Here is a 21,226-nt window from a genome sequence, read left to right on the forward strand (position 1 = left end):
AAATTAAGAGTTGGACGCTTGGGGCGCCTGAGTAGCTGAGTTGGTTGAGCATCTGACTTTGGCTCAGGTCATGATCTCATGGTTTGTGGGTTCGAGCCCCATGTTGGGCTCTGTGCTGACAGCTCAGAGCCTGGAGCCTGTTTCAGATTCTGTGTCTCCCTCTCTCTCTCTCTCTGCCTTCCCCCGCTCGCACTGTCTCCCTCAAAAATAAAAAAATAAAAAATAAAAAAAAAGAGTTGGATGCTTAACTGACCGAGACACCCAGGCGTCCCAGTTCTGATTCTTTTTAGTCTTCTTACCTTCCGTTTTTTTATATGCTTGGGAACAGACTTTTTGGGAGTTCACCTAGTTTGATGTAGTATTTCTCCTCAGTGAAAATTTAAAAATTAGTTCCTTGGAAGCTCTTAAGGACATGTATACTCCGATTTATTTTAATATTTTTAGAATGGGTACATGTACTGCATGTTACTAATATGGGGCATGTATGAATCTTTTAACTAATAATAAGCTCACTCACTAGTCACAGGAAATGTAGTGGGAGCTTATAACCTATCTGAAACGACCCGTGTGAGAATTGTAAAATTTATAAATAATCAGAATGGTTGTTTGCTTTGGAACAGGGTTTGTCAACCTCAGTGCTGTTGTCACTTGGGGCTGGATAATTCTTCGGTGGGGGGGCTGTCCTGTGCAGTGTAGGAGGGGTTAACAGCATCCTTGGCTTGCACCCATTGAATGCTGGTAGCATACGTCCTCTCCTTGCTGTGACAACCAAAAAAAATTTTCAGACATTGTAAGATAGCCCCTGCAGTACAAAATCACCCCCTGTTGAGAACCACTGGTTCGGAACAATTGTTCCCATAGGCACGAGACAGGCTGATTACATGAAAATCACTTTGTTGGGGGCCTTCTTACCCATTCAGGTTCCTGAGTTTCTCCTCAGACTTCCTGACCAGGTTATAGAGGCCCTGGATCGGCAATCTGCCTAGAGACTAAATAACTAGGTTTAAGAATTTGTTGTTTAAGTGGGAGTGGCTATTGGTTGGCTTACATTTAAATGTGTGTTGAGCTACACATAAAGAGATTTCCAGTTAAAGAAGGTTTTAGGAGTGGGGCATAGCCTTTCACAGTTACGATTTGATTTGTAGCTGTGATTTTTTTCCCCCCTTAATATTGTGAAGTACAATTGTATGTTTTTTTAGAGTTTGAAAAGAACTTTATTATATACTGAAGTTCATCATTATTTTAATCTAGGTTTTGAGAGAATACCTCAGGTTGGACTCAAACGCAAGATTTACCGGTGACTTTGAAGTGGAATGAGGTGAGTTGGTGGCTTAGTCACAAAGTCACGTTGGGGGAAGGGCATATCGCTCACACTTTCGTGCTTGGAAGACCTGCTACTTGTCGTGAAATTTGGACCCCTCAAGTGTGGATGCTCAGTTTTTTCCTCACCGGATTTTCCTACTTCATTGTGTGACCGCTGACAGGCAGAAATGGAAACGGAGAGGATGCGAGGCTCCTGTGTAGTTTTTACTCATTGATTTCTGAATTCAGCGTCGTCATCTTTGCAGATAAAATCGTTCAGGTTTTTTCCTGGATACTTAAATTAATAATAAGACGGCTTTTGTTACCTACTGATGTTCCCATTCCATAGTAAATACGTTTCAGAAAATCTCCTTTGGGTTTCTTAAAATGTGATGGGGGTTTATACCTCAACCCATGTTGTTAACTCTGGTACATTAGTGTATAATTTGGAAATTTTAGTTTGGATAAGCAGGGCTTATCCTGAAAAACTGAGAGATGGTTGGATGATGTACTGCCGACATTTACCGATGTGGGTCTTACCATTGATCTCAGAGTGCTTGCCCTTGGTTATTACTCCCGGGTAGGAGCCCAGGCCCACCTTAGGCATGCTCTCATGTTTCAGTGGACGCTTCTCAGACACTTTAATAAGTTGTAAAAGGGTATATGCTTATTGAGAAAAACAACAGCTTCATTCTGATTGAGAGAGAGAGAGAGACATTTCCACAAGCTAAAAATGCTATAATATGCTTAAATATAATTTAAACTCTGAAATTGAGATAAAGCAAGTGGTTTAGGGATATGTCCGTTTCATTGGTTTTGCTGAAACAAAGACCTGGGGATTTTTCTTATCTGCTGCTTTGTTGGGAGTAGAAGCACTACTGCTCTTCTGGAGCATTTCGTCCTACAAAGGACGGTCAAGGTTATCTGAGCATCTCTCCATTGTAAACCTTTGTGCAGAGTTTAGGGCTTCTCTCCTGAAGCCCGCGGGGTAATTGGAGCGCTGCTTTCACAGTGGCTAGCTGTTTCCGACCTTCCTTGAATTTCAGGAAGAGGAATTGAGGAATGATTATCTCTGAAAATGTTTTTAAAGTGCATTAGGACACTTTCCTGCTAGCATTTATTTGACCAATCTCAGCATCATTCTTCTTTAATAACGTGAAATCCAAGAAGGATTTGTAGGTCTCTGTAATTTGTAGCCATTTGAAAAGCCCACGTCTTTTATTAGCAACACAATTGAAAACCTGTCTTTGAGAAAGTAGCATCTTTGGAACCATCAAAAATTGCTTAGTGGTGAAGCAGGAAGCCAGCAGGAATGCCCCATGACTGTAGCTCAGGTACTTTGTGAAGGAAGAGAAATCAGTGCCCTCTGGTCTTCACCTCAATCTTGGAAGTTACTTTTCAGGGTTCACTTTTTTCCCCTCTGGAGTGCCTGTATACAAGAGAAACGTGTACCTTCTGTGAAGTCCCCGTGTGTCTTTCTGTATTCTAAACACTCTTAAGTAAGGATCGGCTCCTGATTGAACTTGAGTATGACAGTTGTCAGTGGAGGCCTTCACGTTGAGGATTACTGTTGAGGCCAAACTTGTTTAGCTTTCGTGTTGTAGCAGCTATACCTTGTCTTTTGAATTGAGTTGCCCAGCTTAACCTGAACCCTGGGGCACTTAAATCACTTCTTTTAATGGAGATAATATCTGATGATGCTAGTACAGTTTATCTGTTAGGTCAGGTGGGAGATTCTTCTCTTAAGCATTCATAACTGGTCACACAGACCAGGGAGGCTTCGATCGAATGGTTTGCCAGACCTGTTGGTGCCATGTCTCTTTCTTGGCCTTCTAAATGCACACTTACCTATCCAAAGACTCTCCACTTAAGGGATGTCTGAATCAATTCGCTTCGTCAGAAGAAAACAGAAGTCTAAAAGACCACACCAAACCAAACAAACCCACAAAGCGTTACATGTTCTGTCCCGTGTGTCCCATGTGTATCTTCTTAAATCCACCATTCTCCTACATTTTTATTTATTTATATTTTGAGTAATATTGTTCTAGAATACAAAATCGAATTGAGAAAGCACACTTCTTTTCCTTCCTTTAAATTTTTTTGTTTCTATATTCTTTCTCAATGCCCAGCGAGAAACATAGAGTGATGTTAATTGATGATAATCTCTGACTAAATTACTTGCTTTCCACATTGAAATATTTGAATAATTTTCCCAAATGTTTTATTTTTGCTTTGGACTTTCCCTTTCTTATGTAGACAGTTACGTACTAATAGATGAGTGAGATGCTGTTTAAATTTTTCTCTTATTCCAATTTGGTCATTGTGTCCTAGGTTTCTGCTTTTAATGGGAGAGTAGCTGAGGAAATTTTAAAAAGCTCTGCACTTCTTTCTTTTCTTGAGAATAGAATAAAAAAAGAACAACTGGTCACATTTATGAGGACTGATAGTTTGCTGGCATGAGACACAAAGGCAAAGACATACTTTTAATTGTTTTATGGGAAGTCCCAACCATTTAGTAAGTATAAAAAGAAAAGAAAAGAAAATGTGTGTTGGTGCAGTCTCCTGGGCTTTTCTTGGTGCTGTTTGTGGTGGTAGCAAGAAACCTAATAATCGTAATGCCTTACACTGGCCATCCAGACAACACAATGAGTGTAGCAGGTTCAGAGGTCAGTTGAAAACTGGAGTCTCCTCCCCGCTTGTCGAGCCTCACGTCCACTGATGCAGCTTCTCTCTTTTCTGCTTGTTGTTCTGACGAACTACGTCTTCCATAAAACCTAGGTGGACACTTTCCTCTTTAAAGGTAGTTCAGCGACAGACAGTAGATTAATTGAGAATTGGATTTTGGAGACACTAACTCGAAGAGGAACAGAACTCAAATGCTTACCTCCTGGAGACTTTTTAGAGGCTTTGGGTCAGCCTACATTGAAGTTTCCCAGGGGCACCGAGAGTACAAAAGAGAGACAACTTCTTAAGATCAATACTAGATGAAATTTTATTAACTAAATGCTGACTATATAATATAATACGAAATAATTAAAATTTTAATAGTTATAGCAAAGGGATTAATTGCCAAGTTGTCCTTTCTTCTCTGGCCATGACTAATTTTAATTGAGTTCGGCATGCCTTGGGTTATTCCAGTATACTTATTTATTATTCAAAGCCTCCATCTTTGTTCTTAAGAAAGAAAATTCTGTGAAATCCTTTGGCCTACCAAACATTTTTACCAGCCTATGGAACTGTGGTATGGCCCCTTCACATTTACTGCTAATATCATGCCCCTTTTTCTCTTGTGTAGGAACAACTTACTCTCACTGAATTTTTACCTTTACATTCTTCGAAACAGAACAGCACAGCTGCCCACATCAAATAAAGAGTTGCCTCTCTTAAACTCATTCTGGTGACAAATACAACAAATGCTCATAGGAATTGAATTAAGTTGTCTTTGGAAGAATGCCTCATTTCTTAGTACCTGGTCCTTATTTTGGGCCCCGGGTTTGATACGATGTTTTACACTGGTACCATGTTACCTAGTCAGTTTCTCAAACCGTTTGTTTTCCGGTTGACTGTCTAGGAAATCTAAAATTTGCCAAATAGGAGTGGATTTGAGCAAATGTCTGACGTAAAGAATCAGAAAAAAGAGAAGCAAGAACATGAACTTGAGTGCTTGTGGGGAGAAGTGAGGGTGGCAGTGGTGCAGACTTCAGCCTCTCCCTTCCTTGAAAAGTTCGGTCGGTGGAGGGATTTTGAAGACTTGGCTTCTGGGAGCAGATCACAGCGTGGAACTGGAGATGAAACCGGGGAGGAGTTTGAATCCCCAGTTCTTCACGATCCCGCTTTTGTCAAAGGACTCAGGACGCTTTGTGGCGGGGGCTTTATTTTACAACGTAGGCTTTGTTCTAATCTTTGTCAGTATTTAAGCATATTTTACATATAAAAGGAAGTTGTAAATATGTTCACCAGTATTTGAGTCTCTTTCATCGAAACCATGTGTGTGAAATTAAGGCAAAGGCGGGGGAAGTCTTCCATTTAGGGAAGTCCAGTATGGCCTATTTTGGGGGTTTTGCTGCACCTGAGAGGATGACTTTATTGTATCTTTTTGGAAATGGTTTTTAACCACGAGCATACAGAGATGAAGGCCGCAGGCTTGAGGAAAGCTGTCTGCACAAAACATGCCAAGGCCACCAGTGAGTGGATGATGATAAAGAAAACGTGAGAGAGATGTGGACATGTGGCCTTTCCACGTGGCATCAGTGTTTTCAGAGCTGGGGATGTTTCCTGAGCCATTGTTTGTCTCAGCACATGGGCTGGCCCTGTATTCTGCCATGATGGTTTCCTTAATAAAAATGCGCTGACCCACCACTGCTCTGGATGAGTGTTCAGTAGGTTAAATAATGAATGGCTGCTGCAGAACTAATAGACTTTGATTTTTTTCCCCCTCAGAGAGTAATTTTTTTTTTTTTTTAAGTCTATAACTTGATTTAGTAACTGGCCTTTTTCTGCTACTGACTGATGTTTTCTTTCCCCCTAGTCAACTGGAAAACAGATTGTTTGAGAAATTGACTAGGTAACATTTGACGGGTATTTGTCTTTGTGTAGGGACCTCTGGATGTGTCTCAGCCTGAAAGCTTTTGTGGTTACAAGAAGTAAGGTACAAGTAAGACATTCTACTTCTGTTGCCATTGGTCTCCCCTCTGAATTTATTAGTGGAAAAGTTAATTAAGTAAACAACTATTTAACACCTGTTATATAGAGTTTTTTGCTTGATGTTGACTAGGATAGAAATACCAAAAAACAAATGCCTCTTATACTCAAGTTGTTTTCCTGGAGAGACAGATAAGACCTAATTAATTAAAAATTGCCATAATGAATGGCTAAATGTAATAAAACCTTTTGTAGAAATACAAGTAAAATGCATTGTGGTGTCCGTAGAGGGAGAATTAAATCCATGGAGGTGGCATCATTGGAACGGGGCGTTGAAAGATCCATCCACCGCCCCCCCATCCACCCCCCCCACCCCCCCCACCCACTAAAAGAGTAACATTTGTTTCTTCAGGTAACCAAAGTAATTCATATTTATTGTATAAATCTAGATGCTCCTAAGAGACACACAGATCAAAGTAAAAATCACCCAGTTCACACAATCCCCACCACTCAGAGGTAACTATCCTTCTAAGCATTTTTACTTTTTATTTATAAAAATTTTAAAACATACAGAAAAGTAGAGAGAATAGCATAATGAGCCCTAATATACCTAAATCATCTAGCTTTAACAATTATAGACATTTTGCCATTCTTGTTAACATCTGTCTTCTTCCTGCTTTTGGGTTTTGTTCTGTTGTTTTGCTTTGTGTTTTGAGTTTTAAAGCACAACTTAGATATTATACCATTTTACCTATAAGTGCTTGAGTAAATATTTTTAACAGATAATCACTTTTAAAAAGTCATAATGTTGTTATTCTTAACAAAGTTAACAGTTATTCTAATTTAATATTACTAGCTAGTTCTGTAATTTCCAGTTGATGTTCACTTTCTTCCATTGTCTCAAAAGTGCAGTGTTACAGTTTTGTTGGACTCAAGATCCAAGCAGGATAACACATTGATTTGTCTCTTGTAGGTCTTTCTTAATGTGTAACATTTTCCCTTCCTGCTTTTTTGTCATGTAATTTATTACAGAAGAAACTAAGTCATTTGTTTTTTTTTAGAACTGCTAAGATCTTAATAGTTTTCTTTCATTTTTGTTCTTCTGTGTGACCATGTATACATTTTAAAAGCAAAAGTGGAGGGGCGCCTGGGTGGCTCAGCAGATTAAGCATCCGAAATCGGACGCTTAGGTCATGAATTTGATGTTTATGAGTTCAAGCCCCACGTCAGGCTCTGCACTGATAGATGGGATCCTGGAGCCTGCTTGGGATTCTATGTCTTCCTGTCTCTCTGTCCCTCCCCCACTCATGCTTACTCTCTCTCTCTCTCTTCTCTCTCAAAACTAAACATTAAAAAAATTTTAAAAAAAGCAAAATTGGAATCCTGTGCATGCTGTTTTATAAACTATTTTTATACTTAGTGCTATAAGGAGGACGTTTTCCTATTAATTTACTGTTCTACAACTTATTTTCTGTTAAATCATGGCACTGTAGTAACTAAAAATGAGAAAGATACGTTTGGTTATATTTAAAGTAAATCTTACATTAATTACAGGTATTGCAGCAACAAATTTCTTACTGCTTTTCTCCCTACCTCCTTTCCTTCCTTCTTCCCTTCTTCTATTTTCCATTCCAGCAGCTAGCTGTTATGGGTAGATGTAACATCAGCGATGCAGTTCTTGGAATTGAGAGTGTATTTTATTTTCCGTGAGTCAGGAAAAGCCAGGCCGATGGTGCGCTGACAGGGTTAAAAATGGAGGAGTTAAATGGTGCCCGTCCAAGCCCTGATTTTCTGAAGAGTCCCGCTACAAGAAAGGGACCCTTATTTATTTTTTTTATTTTTTTTTTAACGTTTATTTATTTTTGAGACAGAGAGAGACAGAGCATGGATGGGGGAGGGTCAGAGAGAGGGAGACACAGAATCTGAAACAGGCTCCAGGCTCTGAGCTGTCCGCACAGAGCCCAACGTGGGGCTCGAACTCACGGACTGCGAGATCATGACCTGAGCTGAAGTCGGCCGCTTAACCAACTGAGCCACCCAGGCGCCCCAAGAAAGGGACCCTTATTGTTGTTACCAGAAGATGATCTTTATTAAAAAGTTAAGTTTGGGGGAAAAAAAAAAAAAGAAAAGGGCCACCAAGGTGGCTCAGTCAGTCAAGCATCTGACTCTTGATTTCAGCTCTCTCTTTTTCTAAAAAAAAAAAAAGGTTAAATTTACATCCTCACAAACATAGGCCCCACTGGTGGGAAAGGACTCCAAGTGGTAAAGGGAGCATGCCAGGGGCCCCTGGGTGGCTCCGTCGCTTAAGCATCTGACTCTTGACTTCAGGTCAGGTCACGATCTTGCGGTTTGTGAGATTGATCCCTGTGTGGGGCTCTGTGCTGACATCATGGAACTCCTTGGGATTCTCTCTCTCCCTGTCTCTCTGCCCCTCCCCTGCTCTTGTGCGTATGCTCTCGCGCGCTCTCTCTCTCTCTCTCAAACAAATCAACTTAAGAAAAACTATAAAAGGGAGCATGCCTATTTTGGTTGAGATGTTACTGTCTTAACTTTTTTTTTTTAAACATTTCTATGTTAGGCCCTCTTTAGTGACTGTCAAGTTTTTAGCCTGGGAAAAGAATGTGTATGCAGGCTCACGCCCGTCATAATGAATTCTGCCAGCTGCAGCTCTGTGTGGCCGTGTAATAAGTCGGCAGGATCTTCTGCTCTCTGTCAGACAAAACCCCAGCTTCATTTGTGATGTTCTGGTTACTCCTGGTAGTTTGTCTTTTTACACTTGATTAGATTTTGATTTAGCCGTGGTAATGGAAATATTATCTGTATTTCACCTTCTTTTTTTTTTTAAGATCTCATTTTTAAGTAATCTCTACACCCAGTATGGGGCTTGAACTCACAACTCTGTCCCCCAGGACAGGGTAGAAGCTAAATCTGAAGGACTGACTTGTAGTTTACAAATAGGTAGACCTTATTAACTTCCAGTATTTGACTTTGAAGTTGTTTTTTTTTTTTTAAAGACTAGTTTTATTTATGGGCTATATTTTTGCTACCAGATGTGAATTTATTTATACATAGAGAATTCTGCAATTAAATAATTAGCAAGTACATTATTATAATGACCAGTGAGCTCTTGTGTAAAAATAACACCCAGTTTTAGAATCTGTGCTCTGGAGGCAAAGCTGGGTGTGGGGTTGAAGAGCCACTGAGGTGTGGAAGGGCCTCTTCGGTGAACTGCTCATCTCTGTTCTCATGGCTGAGGAATGTGCTGTGTATTCTGTGTAACCCCTGCCACATCATGGACACCACACGCCGAGGGAATACACAACTAAACGAGGGCTTCCGCTCACTGGGGCAGGGATAGGCACACACCGCCTTGTCGTTTGGTTTCCCTTAAAGAATATTCTTCACAGTAAAGAGCGGTATGTGCCTTTTTCTCCTTTCCTCCCAATGGTTGTCTGGCATGTCACGGGAGACAGGCACAGTTTTTCATTGCTTACTTAGTCTCTTACAAAAAGAGTGGAATTGTTGTTTGATCAGTTGATTATGCGCTGGAGCTCTGGTTTTTGAAGCTGTCGGGTCTTAAAATGCAACTTCTTTCTCCACAATAGTTATCATGCAGCATTCCTTTTAATTTCCGAAACCCTTTAACCGAGGCCTCACGGGGATCCTGAGCCTTGCACTCTTCCCGTCTGTCCCGGGTCCGTTAAGCCACATGCCTCGCAGGGCTGCGGGAGCGCCAGGTGCCCGTGCTGTGTGCCTTGTGGCTGCATGGGCCAGAGAAGCCTTGTGGCCCCACCTTCTCCCGTACCAGGTGAGGAAACGGAGACGAGGCTCGTGGAGTAGCATATAGTTTCCCTCCCTCCCGTTTGTCCTAATGACTAAGATAACCTTCGCCACACGTTAGGTCAATGTGTGGCTCTGCTCCTGAGGCAACCAGAGAGGTAGCTTTTACGCACGTCTCTTTATTTGCCTGGAATTTCCCTTTCTCCTTGCCACCTGTCAGCCACCTCCTCCTCCTTTGAGACACGTTCGAGTTCATTTCCTCAGGAAGGCATTCCTGGCCAATCCTACAGATGGATATGATATCATATCCTCATCCACCGAAGTACTTCTTTCCCTGTGGAAATTTGAACTTATTTGTATGTTTCTTGGAAAACTCTTCTCTGTCTCTGTGTTATTTATAAAAAAACTTTATACCATAAAAATGCTGGTTATTTAGGGGCGCCTGGGTGGCGCAGTCGGTTGAGCGTCCGACTTCAGCCAGGTCACGATCTCGCGGTCCGTGAGTTCGAGCCCCGCGTCGGGCTCTGGGCTGATGGCTCGGAGCCTGGAGCCTGTTTCCGATTCTGTGTCTCCCTCTCTCTCTGCCCCTCCCCCGTTCATGCTCTGTCTCTCTCTGTCCCAAAAATAAATAAAAAACGTTGAAAAAAAAAAAATAAAAATGCTGGTTATTTAGGGAAAAAGAACTTCAGAAGAAAAGCATATTTATTAGTGGCACAATGTTATTCCTGTGTATTGAAAGGGAAAATTTCAACTGACAGAGATGAACTCTCAGCATTAGCTCCTGAGTCACCTTTCAAGCCAGTGGGTCGAGGTTGAGGATTATGTTAAATAAATTAGAACAAAACTTTCCACTGATAATTCACGTGTCTTTGCATATGGATGAATACGCCCACAACTTTCTTCAGTGTTCTTTTTTCCATGCTATGAAAGTGGTAAACAAAATAAAAATATCAAGTAGCAGTATATGTTTTTAAAGATAATTCACAGAAGTTATATATAGACTGACTGGTACATAAACGATCTATGAAAGCCGAGTTCGAGTCTTATATGAGCCTCAACATCAATGAATGCACAGTTGAACTAAGGTTTCACTGTACAGCCTTCACATTTTAATTGAATTTCAACACAGAGGTCAATAAATCCTTTTCCCGTTCACTTGAGAACATTTACGTGCACCTTCAGTTTGTAGGCAGATACCACTTTGTTTTTTTGTGTGTGGTTGGGCCGCTCTGGATATAGGAAGGAAGTATTACAGATAGCTCCTTCCCCCAGGACATACAGACAAATGCATGTGTGTTTGCATGAAAGGACACCAAGGTCTTTGTTTATATTTGGGGTGTGAAGGAAGAGACACGTAATAGAATTTTAGACCTTGGAGGAGCCGTAGCTGCCATCTGTCTGATTTCTACATTTATTTATAAATAGAAATAAGTGTTCATAGAGATCAAAAGTTCTGCCCGAGTTCTGTTACTTTATGGTGTGGGTCCCAGGCTTAGAGTTGAGTTTGTGGAGATGTGATGGGACAGCCGGTGATTGGTGCTTTGGGGAGAAACTCAATAGTATTTCTTTGCCTGTTTAGGGACCTCAGTATTTCCTACATTATTTAATCTTTTGTGTTTTGAATACTTAGAAAATTAGGTATTGATGGGGTTTGAGGCTAGAATTTTTTTCTTTGGACATTTTTAAGCATGCTACCCACAAAATTTTTCCCTGAGAAGACATCATAGAAAACTAAACCTTTGTCTAAATTGGAGTTTTATCATTTTCTTATAGTGCAAAATAAGTCATTTTTCCTTGAAAAGCATTTTAAAAGCCTTTGCGTAAGACACTTTGGAAAATGCAAGGCAGTGTCACACTTTTCACCTTGGGGAGTGTCGGCCTCAATTATGCCTGACTTTTACTGGAAAGACTGTGTCTTCTTCGTCTGTATAGTCCCTACAGCTCCCAGCACAGAGCTCTGTTTGCCTCCCTGTGTTTTCATGTGCAGATCCTCCTCAGTGAGAATCACTTCACCTTTCTCTGCCTCCTCCTTTTCTCTTCCGTGTCATTGTGAACTAAGGACCGAGGGAAACTCCTAGCCTTCCAGGGGTTTGGATATTTGAAATACAAAATTTCTTACTAATCAGAAATTGAATTACTGGACCAGAACATGCTAATATTGGCTCTTACCATGTGGCACGTACTCTCTAGATTCTTTGAGTACAGAGATGAGTTGACATGGCTCCTACCTTAAAGGGCCAATCATCTAGCAGGTAATAAAGATGGGTATTTAGGTGCAATAATTCAAGCGGTAGAAGTTTGAAGCCATGTTTCTACCCTTGATGTTTCTTATTAGCAGTATCAGTGCCATGTATGATGTAGGTTTAATCGCAAAATAATCAGGGACTTTAAAAAAATTTTATTTCATTTGATCTATTTTAAAGAATTTTTTTAAATGTTTATTTATTTTTGAGAGAGAGACAGACAAAGTGCAAACCAGGGAGGGGCAGAGAGAGGGAGACACAGAATCCAAAGCAGGCTCCAGGCTCTGAGCTGTCAGCACAGAGCCCAATGCGGGGCTTGAACTCCTAAGTCATGAGATCATGACCTGAGCTGAAGTCGGCCACTTAACAACTGAGCCACCCAGGCGCCTCTCATTTTATTTATTTTAGAGAGAGGGTGAGTGTGCAAGCTGGGGAGAGAGGGGCAGAGGAGAGACAGACAGAGACAGAGAGAGAGAGAGAGAGAGAGAGAGAAAATCCCAAGCAGGTTCCATACTGAGTATGGAGCCCGATGCAGGGCTTGAGCCCATAACCTTGGGATCATGACCTGAGCTGAAATCAAGGGTCGGATGCTCAACTGACTAAACCACCCAGGTGCCCCAATAATCAGGTTTTTAAAAAATTAAACGTTATGTTTTAAATAGCTAATACATGTCCACAGAGTAAAATCCAGAAGGTTATACAGTGAAACTAAATGGTATAAATTTTATTCAGATTTCACCAGTTTTTCTACTAATGCCCTTTTTCTTTTCCAGGATCTAATCTAGAAATGTCATGTTGCATTCAGTATGTATGCTTTTTAAAATTTATTTTTTATATAGATTGTAGCATACTGCACTATGCTTTCTTTCTGTTCTGTTCCAGTTTATGGTTGTACTTTATTATCCAGTCTCATAATGATGGACTTTCTTTCTGATCTTTTGATATTAATAGTGCCTCTGTGGCAGTCCTTGAACTTGAAAGTATACAGGTTTATATAGAGGAATTTCCAGGTTAAAGAATATGTGTCTTCATGTCTGTCGTAAGTATTGCCAGACTGCTCTCCACGGGCATTGTACAAGTCTACACTCCCATCAGCCATGTGTGCCCTTCTCCTTCCTCTTGCCAGGAGTGTATGATTAGACCTTTTAATCCTTGCCAGTTTCATAGCTGAAAAGGGAATCTTTTTGTTGTTTTCCTTTGCATTTCTCTTGTTATAGATGAGGCTGTATATACTGTCCTGTGTTTAAGAGCAGTTTTTCTTTCTGTGAATTGCCTTCTGTGCTCCTTTATCCATTTCTCTAATGAGATAAGTTCTTTATATAAAAAAAGAAGCTATTCCACTTTGTGGTAGGAGCTCTTGATTTTTTCCACTGGGTGTGTGTTTTGTCATTTATGCTAACTTGCAGTCTATGAATTTATTATGTTTGGATAATCATATTTATTTATGTTTTACTTTATGAGATTTAGATTTCATGTTCTTCCTAGGAAGGTTGTCTTATGCTCTCCAAGAGTATAAAAAATGTTTCCTGCTTTCTTTTAATCTTTTTGTTTCTTTTTTTAACGTCGGATTCTTTGATCAATTTGAGATTTTTTTTTTGGTGAGTTGGTATCCCATTCTCTTTTCCATGTGGCTGTATAGTGTGCCAAAACCATTATAGAGGGATTTGTTTTTTCTGCGCTGATTTTAAATGTCACATTTTATCTTACAAAGCTCTCCAAAGTATTTTTAGAATTTTCATTTTATCTTTTGATTTGATGGTCTATTCATGGACCAGTTTCACACTTTTGAGATTATTATGTATTTATAACATGTTTAACTAGGCAAGTATTAAGCATTGTCTCTTTTATTGCTCTTTTTTTTCATAATTACTCTCATTATTTTTGCTCCCTTATTTTCCATATGAACTTTAAACATAGATTCTGAACTCCCAAAAGAATATCCTGTTAATTTTACTGGGATTGCAATAAATTTCTGTATTGATTTTGATATTTTTTAATATCAAATGTTTTTTTGAAAAGATTTTTTTTCTTTTCTTTTTTCCTTTTAAGTTTACTTATTTAGTTTGAGAGAAAGAGAGAGAGAGAGAGAAATCCCAAGCAGGCTCTGCACCGTCAGTGTGTAGCAGCCTGACATGGGGCTCGATCCCACGAACCATGAGATCATGACCTGCCACCCAGGCGCCCTGAAAGATTTACTTTTAAAGAGATTTGTCACTGATAATATGAAGAACAGTTGTTCTTTTTAAAAAAAAAAAATTTTTTTTTACATTTATTTATTTCTGAGAGACAGAGAGAGACAGCGTGAGCAGGGGAGGGGCAGAGAGAGAGAGGGAGACACAGAATCCGAAGCAGGCTCCAGGCTCTGAGCTGTCAGCACAGAGCCTGATTCGTGGCTCGAACCCACGAACCATGAGATCATGACCTGAGCCGAAGTTGGACACTTAACCGACTGAGTCACTCAGGTGCCCCAAGAACAGTTGTTCTTTTTTTTATTTTTTTATTTTTTTTTTTTATTTTTTATTTATTTTTGAGACAGAGAGAGACAGAGCATGAACAGGGGAGGGTCAGCGAGAGGGAGACACAGAATCTGAAACAGGCTCCAGGCTCCGAGCTGTCAGCACAGAGCCCGACGCGGGGCTCGAACTCACGGACCGCGAGATCATGACCTGAGCCGAAGTCGGCCGCCCAACCGACTGAGCCACCCAGGCGCCCCAAGAACAGTTGTTCTTAATCTTACCTTCTATCCCAGTAAAGTTTACAGTTTCCATATTTTACCTTCCATTTCCCCTCTGCTTTTGGTGATGCGGAGTCATGTTTGGGGGTCTTTGTTTTATTACTTGAGAGTCTGTTACTAGCACAGTGCCGTGCATCCAGTAGGTAAGTGTTTAAAGGAGCCCTCCATACTGCTGTGGGATCCTGACTAGAAAGTGGTTTGGGAGTATCTGTTAAGATGTATCATGGACGCATGTATAGCTTGTATGTTACAACCCTGCAGACGTGTTACTCGGCATCTACTCATGACATGTGCATCCTCTGAGTGGGGCATGGACTCCAAGGTCAATGGTAGCCTCCTGTCACCCTCATGATCTCCTTTCCTTTCCGCCATTAAATTCTGTTGAAGATGTGAAATCCTGCAGATGGGCTCATAGCCCAGGCTGAGCACTTTTAATTTGATTCTCTTCTTTACTTTTTTAGTTAAAAAAATCTCAACATAGTAATCTTTTAGATAAACATGTTAGAATCAGCTAAATATATTTTTACCTCTCAAAATGTCTTCCCCCCATTTTGATCCTTCCCCCTTTCCCTGTTGAAAATCACCAGGTATGATTTTCATATCCTGTAAGCCCATCACCGTCATGAGCCATGGTTCCTGATTGCGGTGCCCTTGGTGAGTGTGTTGGGGACAGAAATACTGTCAGTCCCCTTTGTGTGGCCTTCCTCCTCCTGTTCCCACTCCTGCTTGCTCATCACAAGAACCAAGTCCCGTTCTTCACAAAGATGAGGTGTCTCCACCTACTTCAGCACCCTTTTCTCAGCTCTTCATTCCGTTTTGGAGTGCAGCCTCTTCATTCCCGTCCTGGATCTCAAATCTATACCCCTTTAGCTTTGAAATCTTTATTTCTGCACCAGAGGATTCCTTCATTCAGCAAACATTTATGCACAGTATGGTGGGGGGAACATGATTGCTTCAGTACCCAGTAGACCTGAACCAAGATTGCATCAGAAAACAGGAGATGGTTTTGTGCGGAGCCCTAGGAAAACAGTCCCTTCATTGTCTCAGCACCAGCTTGAAGGGGCAAAGGAGAGAACCGTGTGGTAACCTGGGAATTAAGGGCAGCGGGGAGGTAGAGTGGGAATGTTGAAGGCACACTGGAAGGGTGCCTGAGGTTTGGGTCACACTCCCATGTGCTTCTTTCTGCAGCATGCCCGCCTCCCTTTGGGGCCAGTTGGAAAGCCGTGGGCTGGTTACTATGGGAATTGATGGGTGCTGCTGGCAGCGAGAGAAGCAGAGTTCTTGGAATCGGTCCCAAAATCCTAGGAGAGCAGGGTTTTCCTCCCTCTGGCTTCCCTGCTTACTGTTCTTGGATGAACGAGGTTGATTTTAGCTTGGGGAGAGCATTTCCAACAGCTCTCCTCTGGCGCCCTAAGGAGAGCTGGGGGCTCCTCGGCAGGCGGACTTCACAGAGGGCAGGGCAACACAAGGGATCACTAGGTTGCCCCCCCATGAACTTGTTTTCGAGGTTGGCTTCTCACGCTTCAGTGAGCTCGGAATGCAATTCAAGCTTCTGTTTCTTTTTACACTGTCAGGGAATGTGCCATGGGCAAGGAGAGGGGAAGTCAGTATTTAATTCCAGAACCACAACCTTCCCCTTCTTCCCTGCCATTACCCCTCACCAAAAAGGTGGGGGGCGTTGGGTACGTGTGTTCCAGGGTTGCCGATTCTGAAGTGTCAGAGGAAGAAAGCAGATGTTTTAATGAAGTGATACCCGTATTGGAAAACAGCGGGTTCAAAATACATAAGTCCTCTTTCATTAATTTGATTAATTGTTAATTTTTAAAAGCTCTACCATTGTGTGTGCTCGTTTATTTTTGTAACTGCTCATGAATATGGAATGTAAAGCATTGATTTTTTTTCCCTAAGAAAACTATTTGGCTTGAGGAGGGAAGAATATTAAATTAAAGTATCATGAACATTATAAAGTTTAAAAGGACAGAAAGAGCTGCTACCCCCCCACCCAACATTTTTGTTTCAGTTAAGTGTTTTCTCTTGTTTCGGATTCTTTTACCACTAATGAAAACCTTTTACAGGGGAAAGCTTTTCTTTTGATTTTGGGAGATTCTTTTGAATTCCTCCTGTAGTTGTAAGAGGACTGGCTGTCTAGTTCTATTCAGACCCTGACTTTGGGGTCTCAGAGGTGATGAGTCACTTGGCAGAGCAATCATGCGATGTTGAATTGGCTTGTGATTTGGATGATTTTTCTCTCGAAGCTTTAATGCTCCTTTTTAATCCATTTCATTTCCCTTTTCTGTTGGGGGGGAGGGAGGGGCTGGGAAGGAAGGCCAGTCACACACAGGCCTTGCTTGCCCTCCTTGACCTTCAGATTGGGGAGGTAGGGGGTTAAGAAAAAAAAAAAAGTACAGGGAAGGGTGTGGTATATTTTGCTAGAGTTGAATTGCTTCACAGTGGCAAAGTCAAGTGTCCTTCTTGGGGAAGCAGCAGAAGCCTTCCTGGAGGAGGCAGCTCAGCTCTAGTATTTCAGTGAGTCAAGGGCATTATTATCTGAACTGGACCTGAAAGAATAAGTAGCCTCTCAACAGGTGTTTTCCTTTGTTTTTCAGCCTGAGAATCACTCAGGGTCCTGATTTTATTGGTGTGCTTTGATTTATACCTGTGAAACACTTTAGACCTAGTGTATGTATTCATCAGAGTGCTTGCAGAATGCCAGACAGTCTACACTTGGGTTATAAATGTGCCACCAGATGGAGGGGGCAAGTAATACCGTGACCGAGGGGAGCATAGGGTACGGCAGGAGCCTAGAGAGAGGAGGGCCGCTAACCCTGAGGATGGGGGTGGGGGCGCCGGGGCCCAGGCATGGGAGTCAGCTCTGCAGTGGCTCCCTGACACCTGTCATTCCGCCATGAAATAAATGGAGCTCCTCCGAGTTGAGAAATGGGAACACTTTCTCCCATTGAGGAAGCTGAGGCTCATGGCGTGTCAGTTCCTTGTCTGAAGTCAGTCCATTTGCAGTTGTGTTAGCACTGAGATTTGAACGCGTGGCCACAGACGTTGCCCAGAAACCCCTAAACCTTGCAGAGTAGTTCCTGAAACCCCTGTGTTGTCCACATTGAGGCTAGTGAGGCAAGTCCGCTGCCCAAGGCCTAACCTTGTACGTGGCAGAGTTGAGATTTCAGTGGTGTTTTTTCCAAAATGCATACCTTTCCACAGAGAGAGCCCACCGGAAGTTCAGTAGAAGGGGCACTAACACAAGCTTGAGGAAGAGGTGGCCCTTCAATTGGGCACAACAGGGTGGATGTAATTCGGGATTAGAGAGGCACTTTATCAGTGGCCACTCATTACATATGGGACACAGGAGAGAAGGCATGGGAAAAGGTAAAGAGAGGAGTGTGTTCAGGTAAGAGAGAATAGTTCACTTTTCCTGGAGTGATGGCTGTGTAGAGCGGTGTGGGGGAAAAGAGTTGAAAAATCAGGTTGAAACCCACTCATCTAGGACTTGGAGCACCTAAAGAATTTGGACCCTTCTTATGTCGTTATTGAGAAACCACTGATGGTTTAGGAAAGATCACGAAACCTAGTTGTTTGTTTTATGAACTATAATTCTGATCATATAAATTCTCAGAATCTTGTCGACCTGATGAATTCATGGCTGTGAGGTGACTGGAAACGTGGTATTGTTATAAATCTGTTTGAATGGTGGTATTTCTGGGGCTTATTTCATGTACACAGTCACTAAGTCTGCCATAGATGGAGGTTATTTACGGGTCTGTTTCAGGTCCAAAGTCTTGCACAGGGAGTTTTTCCCATGGGATTTAGGCTGGTAAGCATTTAGACAGGAGAGCCCTATGTGGCCTTTCCTGGGCTGGCTTCCCTAGTCCCAGAAAAGGACCAGCTCCAGCTCCAGCCAGGCCTCCAGTGGCCACTGTCCTTGTATTATTGGCCAGAAGTTCCCAAAGGGCTCTGGTTGGGCTTTTAGCCATCTAGATTATTTATAAAAATATATCCATCATACTGCTATTTGGAGAGGATTATAATTTTATACTTCTTAATAAAAATTGTCTCATTTATGGGTATCGTTGTAAGAAGAAGATTTGTTCAGCCCTAGTTAGGATTGATGACGAAGCACATTTTCTCTTTGAAACCAGAGGTGGTGGCACAGAAGGATACATGCAGTCTGTACAATTGCTGCAGTCAGGTGCTGTGTTTGTCTTGTTTCATCGTTGTCTGTCCATGGCTGGATATAGCGTGTGGGACACAGTAAGTCCTACATACATACTTGTGGAGTAAATGTTGGATGAATCTTGGATAGTTGTTCCTGTGGCGTAGCTATTGTAGTTGATGAAAAAAACTGGTTACGTTTTTATTCAGAGAGAGAGAGAGAGAGAGAGAGAAGGAGAGAGAGAGAATCTTAAGCAGGCTCTGCAGAGTCAGCACAGAGCCCGCTATGGGTCTCAAACTCATGAAACTGTGAGATCATGACCTGAGCCGAAATCAAGAATTGGATTCTTAGCCCGCTGAACCACCCAGATGCCTCTGGTTACATTTTTAATTCAGACTCCTTTCTCCTGGTTCTAGATGTTTTGTTAGAGAAAAAGATTTCAAAACACTTTTTGATACGTTGCTTCAAAATGTTAATAACACTTGAAACTTCTTTTAGGATAAAATAACCAAGTGGAATAGAAGTAACTAAAAATATAAAATCTTGTAGGCTAATTTAAAAAATACAGAATGTGTATTACTGGCATCCTCTCCCATTCTCTTTAGAAAGGGTCACTACTCTAAATTAATATATCTCCTTTCTAGCCAAGATTTCATTTTACTTGACTCAAAGCCCACAGTATAGATGCAAGAACAAGGTTTGCCAAAGCATGGAACAGTAATAAGATTTTTTTTGTTCCTGGCAACTTGGAATTAATTTCTGTAATTCTAGTAATTAATTATGGAAAAAAAATGTTATTTTGTTAACATTTAATGGAAAGTTGAAATAAATGTGTATAAATATTAAATGTGATTTGTTTTCTGATAGAGTGATAGCAGAATATGAGGAAAAGCTGATTATTTGAAGATTTGATCAAGCTAATAGAGCCTTTGTTTCTGTGACTGCTTACATTTTCTTCTAGATGGTATAGCATGATAATATGGCATGCTGCACACTGAGGTGATTGTTGGAGTATCCCTTGGAAACTTCTGGGCATCGTTCATGTGGGAGCCAGTTTATAGTAATGTGTGGGGAGATAAATTTTGTGCTTATAGGTTGGTATTAAGTTTAAAAAGTCCTGAGATTTGGGGCACCTAGGTGGCTCAGTTGGTTAAGTGTCCGACTCTTGATTTCAGCTCGGGTTGTGATCTCACACACAGTTCGTGAGTTTGGGCCCTGCATCAGGCTCTGTGCTGACAATGTGGAGCCTGCTTGGGATTCTTTCTCTCTCCCTCTCTCTCTCTGTCTCTCTCAAAGTAAATAAATAAAATCAAATATTAAAAAAAAAAAAAAGTCCTGAGATTTGATTTTTATACTGTAAGAGATTTCACAGTGGTCATTCTGTCTCTGGAAAATGTTTAGACTTCCTTAATTCTGTTTTACATTTTGCAGCTCAATATCTAGTGTTAGGAGATAATTGATGCATTATATATAAGGCCTTAGTGGGTACTGCCTACTGTTTCTAATATTTTTTATAAGGAAATTATCTTTTAGGCTAATCAGTATATCAGTTTTGAAAACTGTTGAAATTTAATCACCGATAAAGAATTTTACCTTTCTATACTTATTGTAGTTCCTTGTATTCCTTCCAATGGGCTTCTGAAGGGGTAAAAATGACATTGGTTTTCAAACCACGTGCCACATGCCAAATTGAAGCAGAGCATGTTGTCGATATTTAATGTACTTGAGATGATTTAGGCAACAGGACCCTTGGGAAACCAACAAATATATTTGCAGGTGCCCTTCCTTGACACTTGCTGTTAAGACTCAATGATTTTTCGGGGCGCCTGGGTGGCACAGTCGGTTAAGCGTCCGACTTCAGCCAGGTCATGATCTCGCGGTCTGTGAGTTCGAGCCCCGCGTCAGGCTCTGGGCTGATGGCTCGGAGCCTGGAGCCTGTTTCCGATTCTGTGTCTCCCTCTCTCTCTGCCCCTCCCCCGTTCATGCTCTGTCTCTCTCTGTCCCAAAAATAAAAAACGTTGAAAAAAAAGACTCAATGATTTTTCTTTTTAAGTTTTTTTTTTTAATGTTTATTTATTTTTGACAGAGAGAGAAACAGAGCATGAGCAGGGGAGGGGCAGAGAGAGAGGGAGACACAGAATCCCAAGCAGGCTCCAGGCTCTGAGCTGTCAGCCCAGACCCCGATGCAGGGCTTGAACCCACAAACTGTGAGATCATGACCTGAGCCGAAGTCGGACGCTCAACCGACTGAGCCACTCAGGCACCCCGTAAGTTTGTTTGTTTTTAAGTAATCTCCACACCCAACTTGGGGCTCGAACTCACAATTCCGAGATCAAGAGTCTCGTGCTCTTCCACCTGAGCAGG

The 21,226-nt window shown here is 41.4% G+C and overlaps 1 protein-coding gene across 18 annotated transcripts in view; it reads left to right on the plus strand.

Annotated features, from left to right (window-relative positions):
- SIPA1L1 (signal induced proliferation associated 1 like 1) overlaps window positions 1-21,226 on the plus strand; it is a 364,598-nt gene that overhangs the window by 80,225 nt on the left and 263,147 nt on the right. For 14 of the 18 annotated variants that reach the window (XM_078448063.2, XM_078448064.2, XM_078448062.2 and 11 more), the window contains one exon: window positions 1,252-1,318. The exons of 1 other annotated variant lie outside the window; for it this stretch is intronic. The gene's annotated coding sequence lies outside the window, so the exon portion shown is untranslated. Of the gene's footprint in view, window positions 1-1,251; window positions 1,319-12,739; window positions 12,771-21,226 lie in introns of all 18 variants that reach the window. 3 more of the 18 variants (XM_078448057.2, XM_078448061.2, XM_078448058.2) reach the window with 1 other exon arrangement.

This window comes from Panthera onca, chromosome B3, assembly GCF_046562875.1.
Source record: "Panthera onca isolate mPanOnc1 chromosome B3, mPanOnc1 haplotype 2, whole genome shotgun sequence".
NCBI classification, from domain to species: Eukaryota; Metazoa; Chordata; class Mammalia; order Carnivora; family Felidae; genus Panthera; species Panthera onca.